Source organism: Triturus cristatus, chromosome 12, assembly GCF_964204655.1.
Source record: "Triturus cristatus chromosome 12, aTriCri1.1, whole genome shotgun sequence".
Lineage (NCBI taxonomy): Eukaryota > Metazoa > Chordata > Amphibia > Caudata > Salamandridae > Triturus > Triturus cristatus.
In genome coordinates, this window is record NC_140595.1 from 4,834,766 (window position 1) to 4,861,653 (window position 26,888).

The window sequence follows — 26,888 nt, forward strand, 5'->3', positions numbered from 1 at the left end:
ATGTGCGCACGGTGCACGAAGCGCATCGTGCGTACATGGCCCATCCCGCATAACGTGGGCACGCGGTGCGCGCAGCGCACCGCGTGACCACCGTGCGTGCACAGCACTAACTGCGTAAAGTGGGCGCGCGGTGCGCGCACGGTGCGCGAAGCGCACCGTGCGCGCACGGAACAAACTGCGTTAACTGGGCGCGCACGCCACGAATGGCGTAAAGTAACTTAGCATTTAAAAAACCGTACAAATTCACTGAAAAAACCATAGGTTTCACACACGTTATAGTTAGGAATTAGCATTTAAAAAACCTTGCAAATTCACTGAAAAAACCATAGGTTTCACACATGTTATAGTTAGCTGTACATTTCACTCGTAAAAAACCAATGAAATTCCCCCGTTATAGTTAGTGCAGGCAACTATAACTCACGCGACCGCAATCTTCTGCTGATGACATATGTGTCTTTATGAAAAAAATATATTTGTAATATATGTATAGCTAAAATTTAATGGAAGAAGACATGGGTAAATAAGTATCTAAATACAGTATTAGCATCAGCAGAGGATTGCGGTCGCGTGAGTTATAGTTGCCTGCACTAACTATAACGGGGGAATTTCATTGGTTTTTTACGAGTGAAATGTACAGCTAACTATAACATGTGTGAAACCTATGGTTTTTTCAGTGTATATATATATATATATATATAATATATTATCTACTGGCGGTCGCCAGTAGATAGTTATAGTTAGGACCGTGTTTCCATAGGAAATCCGCAACATTCTATTTGGAATAACTTTGGCGCCGGTTGACGAATCCTCGTGAAATTTTCAAAATAGGTGGGGCGCTCCGCTCCTACCCTGAAAGTCTCGGGGGGATTCGTCAAGCGGGGGCTGAGAAAAAAGGGGGTCCCAAAACGCGTTTTCCCCATGCAATTTTCCATAGGGACCTTTAGTCCAAGGTACAGCCCGAACGGCTGAACAGAATTACTTGAAATTTGGCAGAGAGGTAGTCCTCAGCTCAGGGATGTGCCTTTTGCAGATATCGAGTCAATCTGTTCAGTAGTTCCTGAGAAAATTGCAGTTAAAAGCACATACATATCTATAGCCGCGCATTGTGCGAGCACCGTGCGCGCACCGTGCGAGCACCCTAACGTGCGCGAGCGTAATTCTGATTGGTGGTTACATGTTAGTCAACGTTCGAATCGGTCGAAATCAGGAAGTGTCGGCCGCCATTTTATTTGTTTTCAGTGCGAGAGTGGAAAAGGAAATTGGCGAACGTGAAAAGGGGGCAGGATAGAGAGTTCCTGACCCCCTAGCCTTTGTCAGGGGGTCCCTGAAGGACCCCGAAGGCAGAAAAAAACTTTTTTTTTTTTTTTGTAAATCGCGGGGGTGCGCGCATCGTGCGCGCACGGTGAAAAACCAAAAAAAATAATAATACGTAGTTTATTGTAAAATAAATATATAAAAAAATAATAATACATACATAACTTAGCATTTAAAAAACCGTACAAATTCACTGAAAAAACCATAGGTTTCACACACGTTATAGTTAGGAATTAGCATTTAAAAACCTTGCAAATTCACTTAAAAAACCATAGGTTTCACACATGTTATAGTTAGGTGGATATTTCACTCGTAAAAAACCAATGAAATTCCCCCGTTATAGTTAGTTGAGATAACTAACTCGCGCGACCGCCACTCTATCACAAGGATGATGTCATCAGTGATGTCATGAGTGATGCCACTGACCATGTCATGAGTGATGTAATATGTGACGTCCTGAGCAGAGGATTGCGGGCACGCGAGTTATAGTTATCTGAACTAACTATAACGGGGGAATTTCATTGGTTTTTTACGAGTGAAATATCCACCTAACTATAACATGTGTGAAACCTATGGTTTTTCAAGTGAATATATATATATATATGAAATATCTGGGTGCTTCTATGACACATAAAACAGCAATATAAAAGCCTTTTTTTCAGAGAGATGTGTGAAACATTAAAAATATTTAACAATCCCAGAGAAATATGCGTTTCCCCATCATCAGCCCCCGACCCGCTCTGCGCAGCGTTCCCATTGCCCATTGTTTTATCAACGCTGTACCCATGAGAGGTGATCGAGCCCCGCACCTTCGAGCCCCCGCCACGACCGTCGCCGGCTGCAGCTTGAGGGTTCAACACCCCCCCCCCCCCCCCGCCTCGCGCGCGCGGATCTTCAAAAACGCTCCTAAAAACGGGTGAGTTTTGTCTTCTGCTTTCTACAAACAGCTAAAGGTATAGTCCAGGGTCCACCTTAAGGTTTTCAACAAAGATTCCATAACTGAAAATAAACACATTTACGAAGCCAAAGGCCTCAAAATAAACAGGTTATAAACATGGAAAGCATGTGACAGGGCCCCGTGTGGCCACCTTGAGGCTCTGCTAACATCTACAAAGTGCATTTTGTAGTAACGACAGTGGCACCACACACTTGCTAAGAAGAGAATTCACAAACCTGTGAGTGGAAATCTCCTCCTCTCATACCTTTCTCACTGGGCGAGCTCCACGCATGGGGGTTACTGTCTCGGCCCCCACGACGGGCGCCCGCTCGTCCCCGTGCGGTCTACGGTCTGCACACACGCTTCGCGGTAAATTTCGGCAGGTAAAACCCGCTGAATTTTACCATGGGAAAATGGCCAGTAAATACAGGTACATGTGGATTTTAGTGCACAAAGTCCCAAAATGCGCCTGTAACCCCCCGTTTTAAAGGACACAACTTGTAATAGGCCATAATTATTGCTCCTTTTAAATTCCGATCCCCTTGGTTTAATAATCGCCTTCTAGTTGGCCACTCGTAACTAGGGCCTTAGTCGTAAGTGTGGGAGGAACCAGGAGTACGGGGGGCAAAATGTGGAATATCTTCTACAAAATGGGAGGGTTTAGGGAAAGGTAGGGAAGGGTTTTTGCAGGGGCGTGCTACTGCAAGAACCCACCCGCAAAGCAGTAAAGCCCACTGCTATTCACAGGCAGCGCTTCCACAGTTACCACGGCTCTAATGGTGACACAACAGATGCAAACTGTGGTGAATGTACGACAGTCCAGCCTTGGAGTAAGCCAAGAACCACACATGGCCACTCAGAGGTACAGAGGTAATGGTGGCAGGGTCTTAATATAACATCCAACATGTTACATGCCCTCTCCATAGAGAGAGAGAGTTTAAGGTCAAAACATGATGTGTATATATATATATAAATATTCACTTTAAAAATGAATAGGCTTAATTTAAATATAAAATGAAATTCTAATTTTTTACTTTTATAAAAAAAAATTAAAAACAGATTCAATTAATTTAATACATGCTTTCTATCAAAATGTAATACATATTAATAATAAAAATGTTACCATGGGTGGGATTTTTTAAAATTATTCTGTAAGAAATAGAATTTATAAATTGTATAAATATATGTCCATAAACTATTTAATATACATTTAATATGAGAAGTAGGAATTATTTAATATACATATATAGATGTAGGGAATGGCGATGTGTGTATTTAAATATCACACACACGTCACTGCTTCTATACTTTATGCTTCTGGCAGCGCCTAAAGCACGCTGCAGCGCTCTAGCATCGACAAGTATTAGGATTACAGCGCTTGGAAGACCAAATTACGCAGCAGGAAAGGAGCATTTTTTTTATTTATTTATTTATAGAGCGCAACATTCATCCAGGAGGATATCACAGCGCTTTGTGGCGAGGACTCGTGGCGTGGTAGGTTATCATGGGTGGGGTTGGACAGTCCAATATTAGGCCTTGGGAAACAGATGGGTTTTGAGTTTCTTTCTGAGCGCTGTGTGGTCAACGGGGAGAGGTAGATCTCGCGGTATTTCAAAATGATGGCGGCGTTCTTGGTCAATGTCATTTTCATCCATTTAAGACAGAAACAACATTTCTGGTGAGGTCTGTGAATTGTGGCAGAAACAGGGGGGGGGGGGCTTTGACATCTACCAGCCTCCTGACCTTTGGCCCCATAGTTTATGACGTCAAAAGAAGACCTCAGTGGCAATACCAGACCCTATGACATAGCTACCCGTTATGTATTCGCTCTCTCACTATATATACATGGGGGCAGATTCATGAGGTTTTGACGTAGGGAAGCGCAGCGGGCCTTCCTGCTGCGCTTCCCTACGGCAAAAGAAAAGGGCAGGGATGCGCCGTATCTATGAAATGCGGCGCATTCCTGTCCTTTTCCTCTGCGCCGGCGCACAATGGGCTGCCTGCGCCAACGCAGGCACCTCTGCACCATGGTGCAAGGGTGCCTGCGTTGCGGAGTTGAATATTTTTGTACAGGAAGGGAAACCTTTCTGTACAAAAATAATCACAAGAGGTTTTTCCTCTTTGTATGGGTGCTGCAGAATGCAGCAGACGTAGAAAAAGGAAAAACGAGGAGAAATAAAGATATTTCTCCCCGTTGCGCCTCCCTTACGCCTCCCCTGGGGAGGCATAAGCTTTTGGCGCTGCCTCAGAATTACGATTTCTCGTAAATCTGGGGCAGTGTCAAAAGGCCAAGGATGTTGCTGGGAACGCCCCCAGCAACACCCATTGCACGCCCCTTTAACGCAGAACACTGCGTCAAAGGGACTGATATTTATGAGGCAGCATTAAGCCACAAAAAGTGACGTTCCGATGGCGCAACGGGCCTCATAAATCTGCCCCATAGTATGTATGTCTGCCGCTGTGCAGAGCGTAATACGCTATTTATTACAGCTGGTGAGTTGTGGGCGCGGCCACGACTTACCGAGGGGTAAAGCCATGAGTGTGTCACGAGGCCCCGCCCCTCCCTCACAGCGTCCTAGACTCTGTGTAACTGAAACATTTGTATTTAGCTTAAAGCTGGATGTAAGGGGTTAAATGTGTGCAGCTTTGGTAACATCACACGTTAGAGACCGTGTGACTGCAGGCGAGCTGTCTCCGTGTGTAAAATAACTGAAACATGCCACATGTGAGGCAGTAAACTGTGGCTTTCACATGGTGCCTTCTCACTACTGTGGTAATGAACTTCATTTTGACTTGTGCACTATAGTGACACATATGTGACTGTGCGTGCAGTTGCTCTAAATAACTTGTGTAATTGGCAGACACATTAACTCCCGCAGCCGCAGTGCACATACACATACATACATCTATGACATGTGCCGTACAATAATTACACTAAAAGCCGCGGATTCTTCACAGAAGGAACGTCACTTTGACTTCATTTCTAGAGTTCTGGGGAATGACGTCACGTGTCTTAACTTCGGGTTTCAACCAATGGGAGGCCTTAGGGACGAGTACGCCTCGTATTCTTTTCAAACAATTATCCTCGGTTTTCTCCGCACATGACAAGTTTTTAACATTCACAAAAGACACAGGGCTCCTTCATCAGTCCCTGAACCCCAGCAGCGCCTGAACCCCAGCAGCGCCTGAACCCCAGCAGGGCCTGAAACCCAGCAGGGCCTGAAACCCAGCAGCGCCTGACCCCAGCAGTGCTTCAATCCCAGCAGCGCTTCAACCCCCTGTGCTTGAACCCCAGCAGCGCCTGAACCCCTGCAGCGCCTGAAACCCTGCAGCGCCTGACCACAGCAGCGCCTGAACCCCTGCAGCGCCTGACACCAGCAGCGCCTGAACCCCTGCAGCGCCTGACCCCAGCAGTGCTTGAACCCTAGCAGCACCTGAACCCCAGCAGCACCTGAACCCCAGCAGCGCCTGAACCCCTGCAGCGCCTGAAACACTGCAGCGCCTGACCCCAGCAGCACCTGAAACCCTGCAGCGCCTGACCCCAGCAGCGCCTGAACCCCAGCAGCGCCTGAAACAAAGCAGGGCCTGAAACCCAGCAGCGCTCCCGAGCCCCAGCAGTGCTTGAGCCCCAGCAGCGCCTGAACAGCAGCAGTGCTTGAACCCCAGTAGCCCTTGAACCCCAGCAGTGCTTGAACCTCAGCAGGGCCTGAACCCCAGCAGGGCCTGAACTCCAGCAGCACCTGAACCCCAGCAGCGCCTGAATCAACCACAGCAGCGCCTGAACCCCAGCAGCGCCTGAACCCCAGCAGGGCCTGAACCCCAGCAGTGCTTGAACCTCAGAAGGGCCTGAACCCCAGCAGGGCCTGAACTCCAGCAGCACCTGAACCAACAAAGCGCCTGAACCCCAGCAGCGCCTGAACCCCAGCAGCACCTGAACCCCAGCAGCACCTGAACGAACCACAGCAGTGCTTGAACCCCAGCAGTGCTTGAACCCCAGCAGTGCTTGAACCCCAGCAGTGCCTGAACCCCAGCAGCGCCTGAACCCCAGCAGCGCCTGAACCCCTGCAGCGCCTGAACCCCAGCAGTGCCTGAACCCCAGCAGTGCTTGAACCCCAGCAGTGCCTGAAGCCCAGCGGCACCTGAACCCCAGCAGCACCTGAACCCCAGCAGTGCCTGAAGCCCAGCAGCGCTTGAACCTCAGCAGTGCCTGAAGCCCAGCGGCACCTGAACCCCAGCAGTGCCTGAAGCCCAGCAGCGCCTGAAGCCCAGCAGCGCAGGCCCAGCTGAGCACTGCAGACAGCAGCTTCCAAAACCGAACTGCTGTACACACAACATTTGTAAATGTGTCCCCACCTACACAACAATATAACAAACTTTGGTTTTCCGCCGCTCTCACCGCAGATTCCAGGCCACTCAATGTACATAGTAACTATGTATTTATTTATTTGAAAGGTTTTATATAGCGCTGGCTGGACCCATGGGCATCAGAGCGCTTTACATGAGCAGAAGCAGCGCCAGAAGAAAACGGTTGTTCTGGGTAAACACAAACAAGCAAGTGCAATGCAACAGTGAGTTGAAAAAAGGGACAAAAAGCAATTTACATGAGAAGAGCAATTTTACAAGGTTACAAAAAACACGCAGGTGGAACTCACCAGTTAAGTTAAAGGGGGAGCAACATTCTGGGCGGATTAGCGGAATATGAGCAACTAAATAATATAGATGGGTGAGACAATTTAGGTCATAAAAGAGAGTATCGGCGGAGAAAGTATAGGGAGGCAGGGTCAGAGTAAACAAGGTGATAAGTAAAAAGGGGAGGCGAGGTGGGAGTTAGAAAGAAGACACAAGGATTACCAGAGCAGGGGATTTATTTTTTCTATCATACTTCAGTATTCAACTTCCCGTCCTAACCCCATAAACATCTCTTTACTTGAAAAAAAGACGAATTTCTTCACACAATACAAACCAAACTACATCACAGGACCCCCCAGCCCCGTAGGTAATATTCGATATTATTATTCTGAGGTGCACCATGCTCTACAGACACTGGGCTCTTGCTTTCAGCCCACCACGGCCCCTCGGCATGTATCCCCCGCACACTTCCTTGTGGAAACATCGAGTTTTTCAAATACTTTTCTCAGCGCTGCAAACCTGCCCGCACTAAACAACGGCAACCCCCTGTCCGGGACTGAAGTTAGCCCCCTCGAAGGACGGAAATAAAGAAATAAGGAACAATAAAAATACATTAAAGTAACAAGTTATCATTATCAGTACGGATGACATTTCGCTCACAGACACGGGATAAATATATTTTTTTTAAATAAAGGCCCAATCTGGTGGGTTTTGGAGGTTTTCGTTTCCATTTATTTCAGATTCGTCGCCGCAATGTCACCGTTTCCAAAAGTCCTCCGCGCCGAAAACGAAGGCGGAGGGCGAAAGAAAACTCCGCATTTGTGAAACCAACGCCCCCGCCTGCAGCAGACAAGGGGGGATGGAAATACAGAATAAAAGCGCCACGATGCGAGAGGCGCTCTAGCGCCTCCGGATTCAAAGCTCCTTGCGGAGGCGGTTAAGAGTTTACGAAAGCGATGGATGCAACACGGACGGGCGGCGAGAGCGCGCTTTTTAAAAGCAATAAAAATGAATGGACGGACCGCGGGAGAGCGTGGGGTTCAAAGGCCGAGAAAGGGGCTCATATCCGGTGAATCGGAGAATTTAAGATGTATTTACGGGAGCGGCTGCACCAGCGGCCACGAGGAAGAGAGGGGGCATCTTTGGGCGTTCAAATGAAGGCGCCTCAAAATGCTGATTTAGTAATAAAATCAGATTCATTTCACCACGGCATTTCGGCCTCGCCAGGATAGCGCCAAGACTCCTGGCGCGAGGCCTCTCGCGCTCTCCGTTTTCTATATTACTATTTGCATCCCCGGCCTCAGTGAGGAACTGAGCACAGATGCCGGGTCTTGTTTAGCGCCTCGTGCACCACTGGGCCTCGTTGAAGAGCCGCACGGCAAGCAGGCCTCCAGATGTATATTTCTTTATAGCGCTACAAGCAGAGTAAGGCACTAGGCGAGGAGCTCCTCGTATCTATACTTTTGTATAGCGCCTTAGGCTGCGCAGTGCACCGCAAAAAGCCGCACTAGGGGGCAGATTTATGTTGCCTGGCGCATCCCTGCAAATCAGCAAGGATGCGCCAGGAATGATGCGTCACGCAAGTTTACCCTTGCGCCACACATGATGCGCCGCATTTACAATGCGGCGCATCATGGCGCAGGAATAAACAGATGCGTGACGCATCCGATGGCGTAAGGTTGGCGCAGTGCTTCAGTTGCGTCGCAAGCGCGACGCAACTCCAGCACTGTTCCAACCTACCCTATCCCTAACATGGTGCGTCAAGCCTTACGCCTGCTTCAAGCAGGCGCAGGGTTTTGGCGCATCAGCGTTGGGAAAGTGACTCAGTCAAATCTTATAGATTTGACTGAGTCACTTTTCAGGGGCGTTCCTGCGACGGAACGCCCCCCCCTCCGTCGACACGCCCACGTGAAACCTGACGCAGGTTTTACGTGGCGCAGGGCTTTACATCGTGACACATCTCCATAGATGCGTCACGATGTAAATATGGCGCAACGTGGCGCAGGGTTTACACCGCCGCTGCGTCACAAAAGTGACGCAACGGCGGCGTAAAAGTGGCGCATCTCCGATATAGATCTGCCCCTAGGAGCCTCCGTCTGTCATATTTATGTTTTTGTATAGCGCTACATGCAGAAATAGACCTTGTATAGCGTCAAGGGGAATACAAGGCATCCTAACGAGGCGGTTGGCGCGGGGCCACCAATATTTCCATGCTTCTATAGTGTCACGTGCAGCTCACATCTTTCTAAGAAGGCGCTTGAAGAGCCGCCCATGTTCCAGTTCTTGAGTAGCTCCACTTGCATTCAAGGCTCCACTCGGAGCGCTACGTGAGAACCCGTCTAGCGCCGCGAGCACTCTCCAATTGTTCCCGCCTCACCCACTCACCGGGGCCCATTGGGCTGAAAGGGCTTCCGCCCCCCCCCCCCTCCCGCCCCCCTCGTGTGCGTCAGCCTGGGCTGAGACAGCTTCCAGGGCACAGGCAGCCGCACCCGAGCACTTCACAGCTCTTTAAAAGATGACTTGCTCGCGAGGCCTGGTTGTGTTTTCACCCCTTCTTAGAGCCCCTGCATCCCCACTCTGCCTATTGCTGGAAGAATCACCCCCCCCCCCCGAAATCTGGCTCTAGTTGCGCCTCTGGCAATTGGATATAGCTGGAAATCACTGTGCACGCAGCAGTGCACATCCCCATGCACGATCGTCCAACAGTGCACGTCCCCGTGCACAATCGTACAACATGGACACATCTCAATGGACGATCACACAACAGTGCACGCCCCAATGAATTACATACAGCGGCGTATACCCTCATTTACTATCACACAACATTCTGCGTTCACTTCAGGTGGAGCAGTGGGTGTTTATCCAAACCCTCGGAGTGTGGTTTGCCGGAACACCACAAGCTACGCGGAGCGCGGAGCAGGAAATACTCCGTAAACTCCACGAGTGGGGTGGAATTTCATGCCCAGGCCTGGTTTAAACATGGCTTCCCTCCTAACCCTGCAGCCTTAGTGAAGCAAGGTAAAAACTGCAATTCGACCGCTCAGCATAGAGCCGTTCGACAGGTCAAAACCTCCCCTTTAAATACTAATAATTCACCCCTATGTAGATCGTGTCACCCACAAGGCAGGGCGCATGGTATTTACAGGTAGGACATGTAGAAATTGATTTGCAGACACTTAGCTGCGAGGCAAAGACCGACTCGCTCTCGACACCAGTGTTAGCCCGGAGGAGATTGCTTTTTTTTTAATGGGTGAAGCCTTCCTTAGTCCCACTCTCCTTCCCGTCTTGCCCACGGGCGTTTCACCACCTATATCTGCAGCACTGCCTATGTAGGTAGTGCCGTGCATGCGGCAAATCACCCTTCAGCAAGAAAGAAGCGCCTTAAAGTACAATTACCATAGACATTCAATGTTAACACGTCCTTACAGTCACTGGCTCCCAAAAGCTACATTTTACTGTGGAAGGCCAAGCTGTATTAAAATAATAACACAGCATCTTAGAATGGCAACATTTAAAAATACTAATGCTGAATCTTGGGAATGGGACCATCCAAAAGAAAAATCAAACAGTTATTTTTAATAGTAATTAAAAGTCTAATTCACTGGTTAAGTCAGATGTTCAATTAATATTAAGGAAAAGTAACTTTCAGAAATTACCTTTTTCCTCCATCCATTTCCTGGTGACTAATTTGGGATTTCTCTCCAGCTTTTCCCAGCCAGTAATTAGCTTTGAATAGGTGCGAAATGCCACCCAGAAGTAAACAATAGGCTGACCTGCATGAGCAGAGACGACTCCACTGAACTCTGCAGAATACGCATGGTGGAGGCTGTGGGTATCCATTTTGACACTACAGTGTCAATTCCAGCTTGAGGGTCAAATCCTACTTGACAGGTCTGCTGGGTTTACATATACACCCTGGGGCACACTTGAAAGTGGAGATAACAGGATGCTAAGACAGTTCTTGTTGCTCCTCTCTCTGTTTGCCGAAGGACTCTGCTTGTGTCCTATCAGACTTCTGTCTCTGGGTTTATCGTGGGGACAGTGGCTACCTCAAACTGGGTTTTAGTGTTAAAATGCTTGGAAGACACTAGGGTTACCAAAGTACACTCACTGCACACACCCCAGGCCTCAGAGCCCCAGTTTAGTGCGGCCGAAAACTTTTGCCGTCCTGAAAATACCTAAAGTGAGTAGGGTTGGCCCTGGGAACTTTTACCCCATTAGTTAGGGCATGCCAGGCATAAATGTGGCATCCACTTCAGAACCTTTCCTGGGACTGCAGACGATCAGCAGAGGGCTGGACCCGGGGTCAGTGACCTGAGGGGAGCCCTGAAGGCCTGGACCAGCTCCCACTTGTACCCAGGACAAACAAGTGGACTCCAAGGGTCATAGGCTGACCTCCTGTGAGGCTTCAGGGACACAACAGGCTACAACAGTCATTTTCCTGGAAGTACCCAGCTGACCAGTGACAACTGGACTTAGACTGATCCCTACTGCCAGCCTCTGCCCGGCGCCCTGTGAGTCTCTAAGTGCCTCCCCTGATGTCCAGCCTCAAACTGTGCCTAGGGCCCAGTCTACAGAAACCTTTGACTATCAATGATGCTTTGTACGTTTTAGCGCTCTTTTTACTTAAAACTTTATAAAATTCATATCTGCGGTTTCCCATATTGAATTTATGTCATTTTGTGTATTAAACTGTACTCTATTCTACTAATTTGGTTTAGCATTATTATTTGCTCTTTTTGCATTTTGAGTTAATTGTTTTTTAGGTACTGCATAAATACTTCACAGGTTGCCCTAAGTTAATCCTGTCTCTTCTGCGCCAAAGCTACTACGGGGCGGAGCTAACTGTAATCAAGTGACTTTTGGGGTTCGCCCTGACCAGCACTGTGATTATTCCTGGAGTGGGCAGTCATCCGCCTCAAACAATAATTACATTTTTTACAAACACGTTATGACAGAACTGGCAGAACATATCCCACACAGCCCAAATATGCCGTAAGCGGTCTATTACAGCACCAACACCCCTCATCGCAACTGATACACACAGACGTTCTTGGATTGTAACGTGCATACATACAATCCTCGAAGGTGTGTAAGAGGTTGGGTCTTGCCCCCAAACAGCAAGAACATTCACTCACAGCTCACTGAAGCCGACACATTCACTAGTCATGGGTGCAGACGCCTTCGCCCTACCAAGGCCTCCTTTTCACAAGCCAGGTTTATGCAAATTACTTCTACACAGGACTTCTAAAAACCCAAGAGGCCGGGTACAATGAACGAAGGGGCAGACGATCGCCGGCCCGCAAAGCCTCACGCTAGCAACCAGCAGGGAGGAGAATCTCTAGTGCTCAGCAGCGCAGATGGCTGGGTCCGGAGGACTGGACCGGTCCTTCTGACAGTCGAAACTCAAACACTACAGCCCCCCTTTTCAAACAAGCATTGGCAATCCCAATAAGTCTGACTTTAAAGCAAGGGTGCTCGCAAACATTTTCCAAGGGGCCAAAATGTTTGGTCTGTTATGTGGCCGAGGCCGCATTAAGGTCAGCAAGGTAGTGGTCGGGGCGGGGGCAGGAGGGTAGGCTTGGGGGGAGTGTTGGTGGGATGGTGGGTATAGGGGAAGCTAAATAGATTTATAGTGGCTGAACTGCACGATGTGAAACCAGAAAACCTGGGATTAATCCCCGCTTCCCCACATCTACCAAATTGTGTGATCCTAGGCAACTGTTCTTACGTTTTTCTTCATTATTACATTTAAGAGAACCTCAAAATACATGACTTCAGGATAGTCGCTGAACAAAACCTCCTGTGTTTGATTTAATAAACTATAATGTTGCTCATGAACAAGAGGGACCCGGGCCGCCCGTGGGGTGCATGCAAGAACTGACTCGCCTCTTAGTTCACTACTGGCATTGTTGTCAGAGCGAGTGGAAGACTGAATCTTTCTAAACTCATGGTGGAAAACTATCACTTTTAAAATAATACTTCTCAGTGCACTGATGTAGCCTCATATACTCAGCAGAAAGGGTTCTGCACGGTAACAAAACGGCACTTTTACATTTTGAAAAGTCTTAACCATATTTTTACAGGTTTGTTGCAAGATATCTTCATTTTAACTTTAAATAAATGCTTGCCCTTAGATCCTGGCCAAAGTTATAGCAACTAGAATACAGCTCCTACAGGAGAAGCTGGTACTACCTGACCAAGCGGGATTTGTACCCACCAGGTCCACAACCCAAAATATACGCACTGTCTTTGCCTTGTACCGTCACTTGGATCCAGAATTACCGGCTGCGGCGGCGGCACTGCTGGACGCTGCAGAGGCTTTTGATTCGGTAGAATGGCCAATAACTAATGTTGATGCACGCGCAATGATTCGGTAGAATGGCCATTTATGTTTGCAGTATTACGTAGGATGGGGTTCCCGGAACGGTTTATCAGATGGATAGAGATTTTATATAACGCCCCCACAGCTAGGATAAAAATGAACGGACAAGTATCTGACCCTTTTAAGGTGAAGAGAGGGACAAGACAGGGCTGCCCGCTGTCACCGATCTTGTTCACTTTGATCCTGGAGCCTCTCGCCTGCAGGATACGTCAGTGTCACAAGGACGCTGACCTACAGTTTAGTTTACGCCCCCTCAATATATCCTTATATGCTGACAACATGGTGCTATTTACGTGACACCCTAATAAACACCTGGATAATCTTATTAGAGAATATATCCGTTTTGAACAATACGCTGGGTTGAGAATTAACTGGAATAAATTGGTGGTTATACCACTAACGCCAGCCACGACTCAGCCGGAGCTAGATTACCCCCTGAAATGGCAGACTGACCCGGTGAAATATTTAGGGATATGGATACATAGAGACCCCGACCTGGTCATTAGAGAAAATTATGGTAGGGCAATGACTAGGCTAGATGAGCAAATAACTAAATGGATACGGATGCCATTGACGATGGCAGATAGAATTGCGCTACAAAAGATGATTGTGCTACCCCGGTTTCTATACCTATTTAATAATATACCAATCTGGCTGACACAAGCTTACTTTGCAGAGCAGCGGTCCATGTTGCAGAAGCTGACATGGGCAGGTAAACAGGCCAGGCTTAGCTGGACCATACTGACGAAACCGTACCACATGGGCGGTTTCAGAGCGCCAGACCTACAGCTATATTTTTATTGTGCGCAGGCACAGCATGCTCACTACTGGACTAAACCACATGCGTACGTCCCACATGTCGCAGTGGAAACAGACAGTGCACATCCTGCTCCACTGATGACGTTTGTATCAAACCCGAGGTCATACATACATAGAGACATGACAGGGCCTGTAAGCTGCACCTCACATACGTGGCATACGTTAGCACAGCGAGCAAATAAACTACCTATATATGCCCCAGCGCCTCTAATTGCTAATCACCCAAAACTCTCAGTAACACAGGAGCAGGGTATGATGAAATTGCTAGAAGATATGAAACTATCCACTATGAAGGATGTATTTCCACATGGCAAATTCATTCAAAGATATGACCCGGCACTAAGCACACATAACACGCCAATGAAGATGTTTGTCTACCTACGGCTGCAAGCAGCGGTCAAGGAATTATATACCACCTACCCGGAGGAACCACCAACATTACAAGCCCTGCAGACCATGCTCGTAGAGCCAACACGCCAGAAGTTAGTCACTTGCCTATACCAGAAGTCGCAATCGGAGCAAAGCAAAAGAACAAATAGATCACTAGCTCGATGGGAAACACTGCTAGGTGGCAAAATAGAGGAGCGGGATTGGGAATATAGCTGCACGCAACTACAATTACTGACGACCAACTGTAACTTACGGATAATACATTTTAAATACCTCTACCAATTTTATTACTCTCCAGTCCAACTCCATAGATATGGCCTTAGAACGCACGACCGATGCCAGAGATGCAAAGCCTCCAGTGCGGACTTCTACACCTAGCATGGGCATGTCCACGGGTAAACAAATATTGGCAGGACATTATGGGGGCAATAAACAAAATGCTGGCGGAACAAGTGCCAAACGTGCCTTCAGTGTGCTTACTGGGGATATACAGATTAAATCTGACAAAAGGGAAGACGTTTCTAGCTGTGGCACTGCTGCTAGCGAAGAGGCGAGTAGCTATCAGATGGGGAAGCAAACGACCACCTAGATTCAAAGACTGGCTCACTGACATGTCATATTGCAGAGAAACTATGGACATGTATGCGGAAGAACTGCCGCTCTCCTCCAGGCCTCGTGATTTCTGGGAGCCACTGAAGCAATACTTACAGAAGCTACAGGTAGATGGGTAATATATGGGTAAGGTCGACAAAATATAAACAGACGATGTTCAGAGGGGGATGCCCTCTCTCTCTTTTCGGAACTAAGGTGGGGATGGGAGGGATTCGTATCTCTGTGCCATAAGCCCTGCACGATAGAACATAATGATACTTGCGATGCGGTAAGCCTTAGATTCTAAAGTTTGTACTGTGGAACTATGATATGAGAAGACGTTTAATGTTAGATATGCCCATCTGAAATGAAAAGCGTCACTATTGCAAATCCAAAGCTTACCAATGCTATGCTATACGCCTTTGAAAATGAAAATGCCTATGTATGTGTATATTATATTGCTGATCGGACAAATTAAATACAAAAAAAATGCTTGCCCATTTATTTAACATTTTTAAATGTTAGTGTTAAGTCGAGTAAACATCAGCCCTGGACTGCTGTTGAGAAGGAGGGCGCTTGAAAAGGTTAAGAGGGCCGTATGTGGCCCCCAGGCTGTACCTTGAGCATCACTGCTTTAAAGGAATGTTGTATGGTAATGTGAAGCATTACACGTTAATAGCATTTGTACTTGTGTGGAAGCAAAGAACTGTAGAATAATATTACTGTAGGTTAAAAGGTCAAGTTACAGTTGCACCGTCAGGCCAGACCTAAATATCCATGTAGGTTAATGGCTGCCCTCCTCCCATCTGTGCAGCTGCCAGAGAAAGACAAACACAATCAGTGATCTAGTTATCTAAGACACTTTAATAGCTTTACAGTGTCATGTGCCCGCCCCTGAAACTTCAAGGTTAGCCAGCAGGGTTAATAAACAAAATGATCACAGCTAATGGAGAGCAAGCACTTTTTTTGTGGAATCACACACATTCTGACCAATCAAAAAATGTACTCCGGGTTCCGAACATGTGGGCAGAGCCAAAGCCCCTCTCTAGTGCTACTCACTTAATTGTCCAGCAAAAGCTAAATTCAGGATATGACGGCTGGATATATTTAATATATGCCAGCTGGATATATTCAAGATATGCTGGCTGGATATATCCAGGTTAAGCCGGCTGGATATATCCGGGTTAAGTCGGCTGGATATATTCAAGTTATGCCTGCTGGATATATTCGGAATATACCGGCTGGATATAATTGGGATATGCCAGCTGGATATATTAAAGATTAGCCGGCAGGATATATTCGGGATATGTCGGCTTAAGATATTCCGGATATGCCGGCTGGATACATTCGGGATTTGCGGGCTAGATATATTCGGAATATGCCAGCTGGATATATCTGGCGTATGCCAACTGAGTATATTTGGCGAAAGCCGACTGGAGATATTAACGATATGCCGACTGGAGATATTTACGATATGCCGACTGGAGATATTCACGATATGCCGACTGGAGATATTTACGATATGCCGACTGGAGATATTCACGATATGCCGATTGGAGATATTCACGATATGCCGATTGGAGATATTCACGATATGCCGACTGGAGATATTCACGATATGCCGACTGGAGATTTTCACGATATGCCGACTGGAGATATTCACGATATGCCGGCTGGAGATATTCACGATATGCCGACTGGAGATATTCAGCGCCCAATTCACTTTCTAAGTGGATCCTCAAAGAACCAACAGATGACAGTTGTTATAAAAAGGAACGTGAACTACGTATTGACAGGGTGGATTTTTGAGGCATATTGGAGGATGAAAGATTATCAATAAACTCTGTAAAAGTGTCCATCAAAAAATCTGTTAAAAAGTATATTTCAGCAAGAGATATGGAACATTTAAGTGTGCAGTATAGGGTGGGCCATTTGTAACTCACGGATGGCTTACGCTCACTTCTAGGTACGTAACACCTTGAGGTTGGCCATTTTAATCTTTTTGCAACACTTGAGGTGAAGAGCAGAGTCCGAGACTCTCCAGAGAAAGGAGAAGAGGACAATGGTGCTAGACTGGTGTAGAAATACTCACGCTTGATGCACTTTAATGTAAAGGAACGTCAGTGTTTCACAATCAGTACGCCAGACCATGGTAGTCTGATTATGAGAAAATGAAAGCAAATGAGGTGCATTTTTATGACTAGTCAGCACGCGGTGCATTTGTATTGAGTCCATCTCTGGAGACCTCAACTAAAGCATGGCGTCTGTTTCTGGACTCCTTGTCTGGAGTATGATGGAGTCCATTCCCGGAGACCTCACCTGAGGCATGGCGTCTATTTCTGGACTCCTTGTCTGGAGTATGATGGAGTTCATCTCTGGAGACCTCACCTGAAGCATGGCGTCTGTTTCTGGGCTCCTTGTCTGGAGGATGATGGAGTTCATCTCTGGAGACCTCACCTGAAGCATGGCGTCTGTTTCTGGGCTCCTTGTCTGGAGGATGATGGAGTCCATCCCCGGAGACCTCACCTGAAGCATGGCGTCTTTTTCTAGATGCCTTGTTTGGAGTCCATCTCTGGAGGTCTCTCCAGAAGTATTGAGTCCAGGTCTGAAGGACCCATATGAAGTTCATCATCGTTTCCTGGAGGCCTCGTCTGGAGTATTGTGACCATTTCTGGAGGCCTCATCTAGAAACCACAATGGGAATACAGCGTCCCACCTCCAGAAGGTAAAACAGGCTGGAACTCACAGGCAACAGCTTCCAGGATGGGACAAGATTGCAAACAACGTCTTCAAAGAGTGCAGGGAATTTTGGAGAGACAGCCCTGCCCCTCACACTCGTAAATGCAATAAAGGAGGAAGGGGGCTGTATGAGAGACATAGTGGGGAAGAGGCGTCAGGCTTCTTCTCTAGGTCCCGGCAGATGGGCCGTTTGGGGCAGTATCAGCGATGACGTCACTGTCCTGGATCCCGGGACACCTCTTGCGAGTTAGCCAAGACTCTCCCTTCGTTGCTTGTGCGGCCCAGTGACAGCGGCGGGTGAGCATTGATGTCTGACTCGAGTGTCAGACAGTGAAGGTTAAAGAGTGTCTCTGAGTGTCCGACAGTCACTCAATATAGGGTATGACTGAGTGTCAGACACAGGACCGGAAAAAATTAAAAACGACCCACACACTGATCCTTTCAAGCTGGCCCACCTGTGGGGTCATGGCGGCCTCATCCTGCTCTGGAAGCAGCCCCCAGCCTGCAGCCCACCGGAGGGATGCCAGGGTGCCAGAATGGATGACAAGTCCAGCCCTGAGCAGGAGGGATGGTCATTTCAGTTTAGACAAACCTTTCTGGCTTGTAGCAGCTGTGGGGTGATGGGCAGCGCGCAGGTTCATGTCCAGAGTGCAGGCGCCAGACCTAAAGAAGCCAAGCTCTACACCCTTCTCACCCAATCAGCAGCGGTGACTCTTTGAAACCAGGGACCGGCAATCCAATGAGGGAGCTTCTCTGTAGGCATCCTGCCTTGGCAAGCTCAGACAAACTGCTTGGAGCTGGGAAGGGCATGGATTACAGCTGGGGTCAAGACATCTAAAACACCTGGGGGCATATTATCAACAAACGGCATTAAAATTATTGCCGCTTTAGCGGCAGAAAACTGCCGCATATTATCAAGCCCATTATCGCCGCTTTAGCGGCAGTTTTATGCAGCTAAAGCGGCGATAATTTTAGCGCAGTGCTTGATAATATGCCCCTTCATGTTTACACATAGAGGATGGACCAGTCCACTAGAACTGTGGGTCGGAGGTGACGGAGGAGTGAGTGGAGAAGAGGGTGTGGGAAGGAGTGGAAAAGCAGCACACGAGGGCGAGAGCAATGTTATGTTATGTTGATTTGTGCAGCGCACAGGTGTGTAGGTATGTGGTCCCCAAGATGCTGATACGAAGAGCCAGGCCTTCAGCTTCCTGCAGAACTCAAGCAGCGAGAAGGCGGGCCTGATGTGTTGTGGGACGTCGTTCCATGTCTTGAGTGCGATGTACGGGAGTGAGCGACCTCCAGCTTTGCTTTTGCGGATGCAGGGAATGTGTGCAAGTGAGACTGAGGTAGAGCGTAGGTGTCTGGTTGGTTGGTGAATGTTCTTCGGCTGGTCAGGTTTTCTGGTCCTGTGTTGTGTAGGGCTTTGTATGTGTGCATGAGAAGTTTGAATTTTCTGCACTTGTGAGCGTGGGGGCAGGGGCGAAGACACAATGGAGAGAACAACACACAGCACAATGACGGAAGGAGACGTGCACAAGAGAGGGAACAGCACACATGAGAGCAACAGATGGGTGGGGTAGAAACCCATGAGGGAGAGAGCAGCCTGGAGAGCAGAGTGGGGGACTGTGGGAGAAAAGGCGCTTGAGAGCGAGCATGCAGCTGGCGAGGGATAGAGCAACTTGGGGGGCAAATATTGGGTGGAAGAAAAGTACACAAGGAAGAGTGCTGGAAAACACATGCACTTTCAAGGAGGGCTAAATGAAGTAATTTCTTAAAAGCGAGCAGTGGAGGAATACTAGTCAACCAATCAAAGGGATGATAATGAGGCTTGGCTCCAGGTGAGGGACAAACACGAGAAGAGAAGGCAAGCCATTGAGCAAGAAGCAAAGGAGATTGACAGCAAAGGCAACCAATGAGAGGGCTGTGAGCCCACGAAGTTCAAAATAGGTAGTCTGCAACGCTGCCTAGAAGGAGAGACCTGAAAAGATGCTCCAAGATACGGACCAACCGCTGCGCGGGTCTTATCTACTGTCACATCTGTGTTCAGTGACACACTACAACCAACACACTACAGCTGATATACAAGTGTAGATACAACACAGCCAATACACTACAGCTGATATACAAGTGCAGATACAACACAGCCAACACTACAGCTGATACACAAGTGCTGACACACTACAGCCAACACACTACAGCTGATATACACGTGCTGATACAACACAGTCAACACACTACAGCTGATATACAAGTGCAGATACAACACAGCCAATACACTACAGCTGATATACAAGTGCAGATACAACACAGCCAACACTACAGCTGATACACAAGTGCTGACACACTACAGCCAACACACTACAGCTGATATACACGTGCTGATACAACACAGTCAACACACTACAGCTGATATACAAGTGCAGATACAACACAGCCAATACACTACAGCTGATATACAAGTGCAGATACAACACAGCCAACACTACAGCTGATACACAAGTGCTGACACACTACAGCCAACACACTACAGCTGATATACAAGTGCTGATACAACACAGTCAACACACTACAGCTGATATACAAGTGCTGACACACTACAGCCAACACACTACAGCTGATATACAAGTGCTGATACAACACAGTCAACACACTACAGCTGATATACAAGTGCAGATACAACACAGCCAATGCACTACAGCTGATATACAAGTGCTGACACACTACAGCCAACACACTACAGCTGATATACACGTGCTGATACAACACAGTCAACACACTACAGCTGATATACACATGCTGATACAACACAGCCAACACACTACAGCTGATATACAAGTGCTGATACAACACAGCCAATACACTACAGCTGATATACAAGTGCTGACACAACACAGCCAACACACTACAGCTGATATACATGTGCTGACACACTACAGCCAACACACTACAGCTGATATACACGTGCTGACACACTACAGCCAACACACTACAGCTGATATACACGTGCTGATACAACACAGTCAACACACTACAGGTGATATACACGTGCTGATACAACACAGCCGACACACTACAGCTGATATACACGTGCTGATACAACACAGCCAACACACTACAGCTGATATACAAATGCTGACACATTACAGCCAACACACTACAGCTGATATACAAGTGCTGACACACTACAGCCAACACACTACAGCTGATATACAAGAGCTGACCCACCACAGCCAACACACTACAGCTGATATACACGTGCTGATACAACACAGCCAACACACTACAGCTGATATACACGTGCTGATACAACACAGCCAACACACTACAGCTGATATACAAGTGCTGACACACTACAGCCAACACACTACAGCTGATATACACGTGCTGATACAACACAGCCAACACACTACAGCTGATATACAAATGCTGACACATTACAGCCAACACACTACAGCTGATATACAAGTGCTGACACACTACAGCCAACACACTACAGCTGATATACAAGAGCTGACCCACCACAGCCAACACACTACAGCTGATATACAAGTGCTGACACACTACAGCCAACACACTACAGCTGATATACAAATGCTGACACATTACAGCCAATACACTACAGCTGATATACAAGTGCTGACACACTACAGCCAACACACTACAGCTGATATACGAGTGCTGACACAACACAGCCAACACACTACAGCTGATATACACGTGCTGACACACTACAGCCAACACACTACAGCTGATATACACGTGCTGATACAACACAGTCAACACACTACAGGTGATATACAAGTGCTGATACAACACAGCCGACACACTACAGCTGATATACACGTGCTGATACAACACAGCCAACACACTACAGCTGATATACAAATGCTGACACATTACAGCCAACACACTACAGCTGATATACAAGTGCTGACACACTACAGCCAACACACTACAGCTGATATACAAGAGCTGACCCACCACAGCCAACACACTACAGCTGATATACACGTGCTGATACAACACAGCCAACACACTACAGCTGATATACAAATGCTGACACATTACAGCCAACACACTACAGCTGATATACAAGTGCTGACACACTACAGCCAACACACTACAGCTGATATACAAGAGCTGACCCACCACAGCCAACACACTACAGCTGATATACAAGTGCTGACACACTACAGCCAACACACACCAGCTGATATACAAATGCTGACACATTACAGCCAACACACTACAGCTGATATACAAGTGCTGACACACTACAGCCAACACACTACAGCTGATATACAAGAGCTGACCCACGACAGCCAACACACTACAGCTGATATACAAGTGCTGACACACTACGGCCGGTACATTGCATTGTACTGTATTCTATTGTTATTTATATATGCCGCTTCTCATAGCCCTTGTGGCACGTACAGCGCTTCATGTCTGATACTACTGTTCACACATTCTATTCCATACGTGGAACTACAGCCGCACAGCACATCTGCCTCACTGAAGTGGACACCTCACTCAACACATCTGTTGTGCTACAGATGACACAATAAAACCAACACCCCATACCTGACACACCACAGTAGACAAGCAATGGCGGACAAACTACTCTGAACTCTACAGGGGACAGCACAGCGGGCACCTTAACTGAGGAACCACAGCGGATGTATACAAGCAGCACAGTATCTCAGACACTCTGTTTCATCACACTACAGCCAGACGCACGTTCAACACTACATCTAGCATATTACAATTACAGGGCGTTTACTATCACTGTGTCAGGAGCGCTGTATCTGTCACGTCACATTAGCACCGGCAAATTAAAACCGAGACACCATATCCAAAAATCAACAGCCAACACACTGTATTCAACACAACGACCAAAGTACAGCAGCAGACACAATATATCAGAGGACACAATATGTCCCACACTCTGCAACGGATAATAAAGGTGACACAATTAAAAATCCAACAACCAAATTCAACACACTACAGCTGACATACTAGATTTTGAGCTCTACACGCGAAAAAAATATCAAAATACTTCACCTGCCGCAGTCGCCCACACTCTAAACCTTAGATACTACAGTTTACATACTACACACTGAAACTAGAGCCAGTTAACACTCACTGCCATACTACAGTTGATATCCTACAACTAACACACTACACAGTATATCTGACACACTAAATCCTACACACTACAGGCGACACACAATATCAGACAGACACTACAGGCGACACACTCCAGCCAACACAGGATCTCCGACTGACTGCATCTGACATACCACAGATCACAGACGACAGACAGACCCTTCAGGCGACACCCTGCTTCCAGCCCCCAAGCGCTGCCAGCGGCCGTCGCAGAGCCTGTGGACGCCACAGCGGCCGCCTTTGCTCACCCCATGATCCCAACACACACCTGCTGCCCGAGGGGGCTTCAGAAGCTACCAGCGGCTCCAAGACCGGGGAACTCTGCCCTAAGACCCCAATCACGACCGCGCCCACCAGTGACGGAGAGCATGGACAGCCCTCATCATAACGCCATATTTATAAAATTCCTTCAACAAACCAACATGATTTTCTTTCAATAATCGCTTCAAAGTGTATATTAATGGAGTGGATATTTTCTCACAAGGGAGAGTCAATAATTCGGGCCAGGACACACCCAGAAGACTTTGTCATTCGTGAAGTTGAAGGGCGCGTCCTGAGCCGCGAAGAAGCGATTCATTCCGAAATATGGATTTATGAGGATGGCTCCGTTCACATCAAGCGGGAATCTAAAGTGAGGACCTGGGTGGCTTGCACACACGGGATTTTAATAAATGTTGGAGAAGAAATTAAAAGTAATATAAAATCTCAACTTGAGAGACCTCATGAGCCCTTTTTTGATTTCTCGAGTATACTTGTATTTAACACTACTTGAAGCGGCCAGGGTCATAGATGTCGGTGGCCGCATTAGGCGCGGGGCAGTTTTGCCACAGTTTTCAATGCGCAACGATACATATCACCACTGACGTCATGAAGCGCATCAGGGATGGGGCAGACCCTTGGTGCCCATGTGTCCAGCGGTGTCCTCTCTGCACCGGGCACTCTATCGCCACAACCAAGCAGGTGCGGCCACCGACCCACCTCCAGCCAGTGCCCACCAACGAGGCGCGAGGAGACCATGGGGTAACTAGTGGGGAAGTGGGCAAGTGGGGGGGTCGGCCACCCAAGACAGACACTGTCTTTCATGCCCGTGTGAGACTTATGTGCATGCGAGCCCCATTTGCAAGGGCACAGAGGAGCTAGAAATGATGGACCCTCCATCAACGGCTGATGGGGGCGTAGAGGACAAGTTCCCGCAGGACTCACTTTGAAATATTTTTCGACAAAGAGTATCACCGAAGCGCTCGATGGGTTATTCCAAGAGATTCCTCTCATTGGTCCACATAGGGCTTGTTTTTCTGAAAATGCGCGCTCCGTCCAATGAAGGGACTTTGCAAGGATGTCCATCGCTCGTATTTGTGCTGTCGACAGGTGCGTTCACTAAACCTCCAGTAACTCCTCAGATATGCCGCGTATACTCTGGGGCGGTGTTTCATGCCAGTGCGATAGCACCACTAGGTTGAGTTGCGTCGCCATGAAGTGCCAACCAGCAGAGCACGCGAGGAACACTGGGTTTAAAGAACGAAGCCATTGGGATTCTGGTTGCAATAGCAAGACATGAGAATAAGGCTTGATAAGTCAGTTTATTGGACAAAAGACGTGTTGTCCAGAAAATAAATCTTGGGTGAGCCAATAAAAATAATTTATTGCAATAAAACAGCGCTCAACGCCTGAGACAGCGAGGTCACGTAGAAGGAAAACGATGTTTCACCTTGGATCCGGCTCAATTATTCCCATCGAATATTGTGATATCGAAGAAGGAGCGACCGCTCTCTGAGCACAGACCGCATGAAAGTTAAGCACAGCATTGAACACAATGAGTATTACCAACACTGACAACCTTCATCGACAGAGATCATACTGTGAAGTTAACCATAATGAAGGGCACGGCCAATGCTCCCAGTCTTCATCGACAGAGTAATAGATGATGTAGGTCATTCCCAATATTACTAGACTTCATTAAGAGACATCAAGGCACAAACTTTATTGATGATGATGGGTGTGCCCAATATTGCTCCTTTGTAGCACTGCATAAAAATGAAAAATATATAAACATTGCAAAACACAAAAAAAGTTGAGTGTAAAAGAGCCTGGCGGGGGCCCTGTCTAGCTTCATCAGCACAGACTGCACAGAGGAACGCCGGCCACAGTGATGAAGGCTGTGACGGCATCCAGCCAATGCTCCCCAGCACAGCAGGCACTAAAGCTGAGAGCGAGGCCGAAGAGCAGGAGGAAAGACCACCGCTCTTCAGACGCAGCGCCCCATCGGAAGAGCCGGCACTCGCGACACTGGACGGCCACGATGAAGAGCGCAAAGTGATGAAGCGCGTCTTCACCGGCGTGGCGTCCACAACTGAAGGTCAACCTTTATAATGACGGCCACCGTGACCCTCTCACACTCCCCAGTGGCACAGTCCGAAGACACGTCAGCTGTCAGTGCAGATAAGAGCTCACGAGGTCTCGGTGAAGTGCCCAGGACACTGAGGGAGGGCATGCCCGGCACTGCTGGTGTCCATCGGCTTGTCCGATCACACCCTCCCCATCCACACGGGTTGTACACAGCACACCGGAAGGCTGCGGTAAAGATGAGGCGCAGGGCCACCACTCTTCTGTGGCCCTGCCTGTAGACACTGGCACACTGAAGACTACGCTGGCACCCTGCCAGGCTGTTTGAGAACCGTCCCCAGACACTCGAGGTGACTTTGAAAATGAAAGAACAGTCATCATCCAAGACAAACACCAAGGTTGACTGTGATGGGAAAGATGATGACCAACACCATGGTCTTCACCTGCGGTGATCACAAGCATGGTGCATACCACTGGGCTCAACCTGCGGTGATCACAAGCATGGTGCAAACCACTGATCTTCACCTGAGGTGATCACAAGCATGGTGCATACCACCGGACTTCACTTGCGGTGATCACAAGCATGGTGCATACCACTGGGCTCAACCTGCGGTGATCTCAAGCATGGTGCATACCACTGGTTTTCACCTACAGTGATCACAAGTATGGTGCAAACCACCGATCTTCACCTGCGGTGATCATAAGCATAGGGCAAACCACCGGACTTCCACTGTGGTGATCATAAACATGGTGCAAACCATAGATCTTCATCTGTGGTGATCACAAGTATGGTGCAAACCACCGATCTTTACCCGCGGCGATCACAAGCATGGTGCAAACCATCGATCTTCACCTGCGGTGATCACAAGCATGGTACACACCAATGGTTTCCACCTGCAGTGATCACAAGCATGGTGCATACCACTGGGCTCAACCTGCGGTGATCACAAGCATGGTGCAAACCACTGATCTTCACCTGAGGTGATCACAAGCATGGTGCATACCACCGGACTTCACCTGCGGTGATCACAAGCATGATGCAAACCGCTGATCTTCACCTGAGGTGATCACAAGCATGGTGCATACCACTGGACTTCACCTGCGGTGATCACAAGAATGGTGCATACCACTGGGCTCAACCTGCGGTGATCTCAACCATGGTGCATACCACTGGTTTTCACCTACAGTGATCACAAGTATGGTGCAAACCACCGGACTTCACTTGCGGTGATCACAAGCATGGTGCATACCACTGGGCTCAACCTGCGGTGATCACAAGCATGGTGCAAACCACTGATCTTCACCTGAGGTGATCACAAGCATGGTGCATACCACCGGACTTCACTTGCGGTGATCACAAGCATGGTGCATACCACTGGGCTCAACCTGCGGTGATCACAAGCATGGTGCAAACCACTGATCTTCACCTGAGGTGATCACAAGCATGGTGCATACCACCGGACTTCACTTGCGGTGATCACAAGCATGGTGCATACCACTGGGCTCAACCTGCGGTGATCACAAGCATGGTGCATACCACCGGACTTCACTTGCGGTGATCACAAGCATGGT

At 48.0% G+C, this 26,888-nt stretch overlaps 1 protein-coding gene across 1 annotated transcript in view; it reads right to left on the reverse strand.

Moving 5' to 3' along the window:
* EFNA2 (ephrin A2) overlaps positions 1-26,888 on the reverse strand; it is a 242,906-nt gene that overhangs the window by 214,666 nt on the left and 1,352 nt on the right. The gene's annotated exons all lie outside the window — the stretch shown is intronic.